Here is a 6,183-nt window from a genome sequence, read left to right as displayed (position 1 = left end):
AAGACTCGCATGTGTCATCTTCCCTAAGGTCGAATGACTCCAACACTCCATCCTTTTGGAGTTGGGCTATGCGCTTCTTGTTGACATGTCCAAGACGACAATGCCACAAGGATGCTCTATCCACACCATTGGAAGAAACCATGCATAAAACATCATTTCCTAAGTTATCTACAATCATAACAGTTTCATAAATTCCATTACATGGTATAACTTCAAAATATAAGACACCATTTAGATAAGCAAGAATAGAACCATTCTCATTATTAAAAGAAAATCTAAAACCTTGTCTAAACAAACCATGAAATGAAATGATGTTTCTAGCCATTTCTGGCGAATAGAAACAATTGTTCAAATCTAAAGATAAATCATTCCTAAGCACTAAAGAATACACTCCAATCTTGGTCACAGGCGACGATCTTCTGTTCCCCATTATTAGATTTATTCTTCCATGCTCCACATCCCTATCTCTTCTTAGTCTTTGCAAATCAGAACAAATATGGTAACCACAACCGGTATCAAGGACCCAAGAATTAGCATGAGATGGATCATTAGATTTAATTATATAAATACCTGCGAAATATGGCTTGATCTTTCCTTCCCTTATGGCTTGCAGGTAGTCTGGGCAGCTTCTCTTCCAATACCCTATTTTATGGAAATGATGGCACTCTGCCTCCTTAGGGTTAGGAGAGGGTTTGGAAGGATCAACTTTGGTCCCACTAGAAGAGGAACCATCTCGGGATTTTCCCTTGCGGTGGCTCTTAGACGGAGCCTTCCTCTTCTTGACTCTTCCTTGCCCAATGGCCAAAACAGGAGCAGCGGGTGGATTGGGAATGGGTGCAACAGACTTGTCCTTGAGATTATTTTCAGCAACCCTAAGGAGACCTTGAAGCTTGCTTAGGGTGACGTCTTCCTTGTTCATGTGATAGGTCATCCTAAATTGATTGTAACACGGAGGCAAAGAGTGAAGCACCATATCGATCGCCAAGTCTTCCCCAAAGTCAACATTCAACTTGCGAAGACAATCGACGTACATTTGCATCTTTTGCAGGTGCACGGTAAGAGATTCTCCATGACCCATTTTAGCGGAAATCATGTTAGTGAAAATCTCGTAATGCTCTTGCCTCGCGTTCTGGTGGTATCTCTCCAACAAGTCTCTGTGCATTTCATATGGATACATGTCCTCATAGGACTTTTGGAATTCGGCATTCGTGGTGGCTATCATGATGCAATGTACCTTTTTTGCATCATGCTTGTGAATTTCAAAAGCGGTCATTTCAGCCGGAGTAGCGATTTCTGGGTTGATTTTCTCGAGCTTCTCATCTAGTACATACTCCTTGTCCTCATAGCGAGCAATTGTGCGAATGTATCTTATCCATTCGCTAAAGTTCGTCCCATCGAAAGTAACCTTTTGACAAAGGCTCATCAATGTGAATGAACTAGCAGCAACGTTGTTTGCATTCGACATCTACAAATAGAAAGGACAAAGATAGATTAGAATATGAATCCCTAATTATCACCCAATAAGAAAAATTAGGGCTAGGATCCAACAATATTTACATATTAGAAAAGGGATGTCGTAATCTAACATGCAAACAATTTGAAGGTAAGTGAATGACGATTCACTAATTCTCCACCACATAACTTTAAGTTCTAAATGTATTGAGAATTCCTAGGTTTGGATGAGATTCATTGAAAACTTTTCAATGGCATGTTTAAATCTCGATATGCCCCTCTCGTTTGTGACTGGGATACCGAGGATCACAAAGTGGGTGTGAATTACCATGCAAATTTACATGGTGCCTTCATTGTAACGATCACCTATTCGATGTGCCGGTAAACCACACACGCTCCATCGAACTATGATAAACAATGAATCACCCTTTGCCACCTTTGCTTAGAACCAATTAGTGTGTCGGTAAACCACACACGCTCCACTAACTTCTTAGCAAGGGTGCAAAGTGTAATTTCATGGGATTGCATCAATTCACTTTTCCTAAACTAACTAAGATTGGGAAATTTTGAAAAACATGTAGTTACTTTGTATTTCATATTATACTTTTAATGAAGAGATGAGGTTGCCCTATCCTACCCGTTTGGCTAACGACCCTCCACCGATCAAGCAAGCGGTGGATGTGAGTGTACACCCATTAAGCGCCATTTTATAGGCAGCAACCTTATACCCACCTTATAGACCGGCTTCGTGAATGAGGCCTACTAACGGTAAGACTAGCATTTTAATTATACATATATATATATATATATATATATATATATATATATATATATATATATATTAATCTTGTAATATTATATTATATTAGTATATGGTTGGATTTTAAACTTGTAAAATTCTAGGGTTTGAAATTTAAATTGTCTAAATTAAACTTTTAATCACAAAACATAAATTTCAAAACTTGAGGGCAAGTTTTAAACTTTTAAAAACATAGAGGATCAAATAACAAATAATCTTAATTAACAATTAATTCCATAATTATCCATATTTGATTTATTTAATGATTTCATGCAAAACAATTTACCAATTTAATTAAAATAATTAATCTATTATCACATATATAAGGAAATAAATATTTTATTAATTGATAAATATCTTCAATTAGGTCAAGAATATACTCGTATATATCATAAAATCGGATTTATATTGATCTAATATGATTAAGGCAAGTATCTCAAAGATAAACAGCAAGAAATCCCGAATATTGCTCTTTCTGGCGCTCGAACTCGCCGAGTACCACTATGGGACTCGTCGAGTTCATCAGGCAGAGGACAAAAAAACGATTTTTTCAGCAACAAACAAGCAATCAAAGTATCAATTCAATAGAAACCAATCTAGGCTCTGATACCACTGATGGGTTTTAGCCATATGAACATTCCTATGTACACATGCAACCCTAATGCTTGGATCTAAGTTTCTCTAATTGAACATACATTGAATCCAAGACTTCTAATGGCTAATATACTATAATAACAATATGAAATCAAAGATTAGAAGTTTACCTTGAAACACTTGCTTGATCTTCTTGTCCTTGAGGCTTTAGAGTCACAATTATCACTCCTCTAATGGATTACAAACACCAACTAGCAAGGAGGATGATTTGAGAGAGAGGAGGGAAGAGAAATTCGGCTAGGGTTTCTTTTCAAAGCATAGGTGCCAATTTCTCTTGACCCTAAGGGTCTATTTATACTTGCAAGACTCTTAGGGTTTCACCCTTAAACCCTAATTGGATAACTTAGGCCCTAAGCAATCCAAATCCCTTTCATGATAAGCCTTGGACGATTTTATGGCTATCCTTAGCCCTAGAAATCGTCCACCCCTTATCCATAAAGGATATACAGCCCAAAGTGCAACTATCAAACAATTGACAGTTTATACTCCTTTATTTAATTAATTTCTTTAAGTCACCAAATTAATTCCTAATTAATTTATGACTTATATTAATCAAATAATAATATTATTATACCTTATATTATTCTCATAATATATTAATAATATTTATTCTCTCATAATAAATCATCTTGTCAAGTTGTTATGGTGAAGGCAACCCAAAAGGACCATGCACAATCGGTTCAAATACTTGCCTAATATAGTTGCAGCCTTAGACACTGTTCCAATAATATGAACTTAAGGAATTCAATAAGCATTGTTCTCTAGAAGTTTAATTGTTTTCTAAATACATGTCAAAGCTAGTGGGAGCATAAGTGTTATGCTGGTAAGAAAATAATCATCATGTTAGTGGGAGCATGATCATTATGGTAAAGTATTGCGAGTTAGCAATATTAATTATAGAAAACAAAGATTCTCTTTGCAAAGTTGCAATGGTTGAAAAGTTGTTTTGCTATAATTAAGGGAGAGAATATTATACTTCATTTCAAAATTCTAAAGCTTAGATCGAGAAACGTTAATCAATTTAGTCAAGGATATATAATGCATTCTCAAATTCGATTATGATCATGGCATCCCTCTTCATAGATCGAATTGTGGGAACAGTGCACATAAAATATTATGGCAGAAGGATGATAAAGTATCACGTCTTTATGTGAAACATTATGCATCGTGTCCAATACGCTTCGGGTATAGGATCGATTGCATATGCTGTAATAATTGACCATTCTAAAATTTTCCAAATGCCTAGGGCATTAAGAGGGAAAAAGGAACTAGAATCGGTTTTGACTAAAATAATTAAACAACTATCAAAGGAAAATCTGAGGTTCACTGAGGATTTGTCGCTTGTGAGTACTTGGAAGTATAGTATTGAATGGGCTATATTGACATTATTATGAATAGATAAGATTCTATTAAGAATGAGTTGTCATATGGTAAATATGGAAATGTTTCCACTAATGGGAGTTGGATATTAAGAAATATGTCTAATTAGAAACTTTTATACAAGAAGGATGTTCAAAAGAATGTACTTTGAATGTGAGACTTCACGTCTATGGAATTGTCTTGTAACAATTTCCGATAGAATACCTTGTAATTTCATTAGTTGAGTCTTGGTGACTTTTGTGCTATGATATTACGAAAGAATTATTGCATAAAATGTTAGAAGCTAACATATTCTAGAAGTGGTAAGAATTTGGTATTCTTATACTAATAATAAGGATTGGGGATTGTGAGACGAAAAGTTTTTCAATTGATCTATTTCACAAAGTATGGACCAAAGGAAACCAAAGTGTGCATGCTTGGAGCATGGGACAATTGTGGTTATAATTCGAGTAATAAGTTGATTTTCTGAAACTGTAAGCAATGAATAATGAGTAATCAATATGGTGTTTAAATTAAAGTGTTTTTATTTACGCTCAAAAGCTTTGGGGCCATATAGGATTAATATTATTATTGCGTTTCAATTTGCATGTTTTTTACTTCCTGAATAATAAGATTATTCAAACTCCACAGTCGCTTGTACTTTTGGAAGTAAGTAGTGAATCAAGACTATCATGAATAGGATTGCAGATTGTCTAAGGATAGATATAGCAATAGAATTGTTGCAATGTTCATGAGTACTCAGAGAGTGAGATTTGAGTATTAGATAAACTCACGCTCAGAGTATTACTTCATTGAATTAATCACGAGTAATACTGAGACGATAATATCTATGATCTTGAAACAAAGATATATGAGTTGTAATTTGCAAGTCGGCTCTACATTAGTGATACGAAAACGCATCAGTAACTTGGTGTTATAAAACGTATTGTCATGTATGGTTTGATGAGTAAAAGATATAAGCATATGAGTCAATGTTTATTCGTTCCTTATGCCCTAACGGGAAAAGCGATATCTGTGGGCCCCTCGATGATTTGGTGTTGACTTTTGTGTTGGGCCCAGCCAGGACTAAATTGATATGATCGATTAGAAGTCCTATATCATCACAAATCAGAAATCGGGAAACATAGATTCTGGACAAAGAGATTGATTGTATTCCATGTCTTATGTCTAAGGATATCTAGTAGAACGAAGGGTCATGAGATCACTTATCTTAGGACACGTAACTGACTGGGTCAGAGTTCGGCAACGGCTTTTGGAAGCTACAATTTGCTGATCAAATTTAGAAGTCATACTAGCAATTATAGTTACAAACTTATCCAAGTGGGAGACTGTTGGATTAGGTGTCTAAGCCCATAACTATAATTGGTATGTACTTGAATTGATAGCAGCACAGTCCTTTTGGGTTGCCTTCAAACCTAGCAACCGGACAAGGAAATTATGAAAGGAGAGATATTAATTTATTATAAGATTAATAAATTAGTATAAATGAATTTATTAATATGTTAAAAGATTAATATATTAATTAGAAATCATTATGTTTAATTAATAGTTAGCCAGAAATTAATCAGAATTAATTTTGGGGTTAAAAGTATTAATTATAAGGTGCGGGGACTAGTTTGCAATTATCTAATAGTTGAGTGGAAGGCTCTAGAACCCCCTTGGAAGAGGGTGGACGAAATCTATAGGGGAAACACTAATGATTTCACCCATGGGGGCTTGATAAGGCCCTTGGGTTTGCTTAGGCCCTAAGCAAGGAGCATTAGGGTTTTTCCTAAACCCTAGATCCCTCAGCTATATAAGGAGCCTCCTGGTTCACATTTTGGCCACTCCTTCTTTTGAAGAAACCCTAGGCCAAGAATTGCATACTCCCTCCCTCTCTCTCCTTCTAGTTTTCTTCT

Source organism: Lactuca saligna, chromosome 9, assembly GCF_052625555.1.
Source record: "Lactuca saligna cultivar CGN05327 chromosome 9, ASM5262555v1, whole genome shotgun sequence".
Lineage (NCBI taxonomy): Eukaryota > Viridiplantae > Streptophyta > Magnoliopsida > Asterales > Asteraceae > Lactuca > Lactuca saligna.
This window is presented reverse-complemented; position numbering follows the sequence as displayed.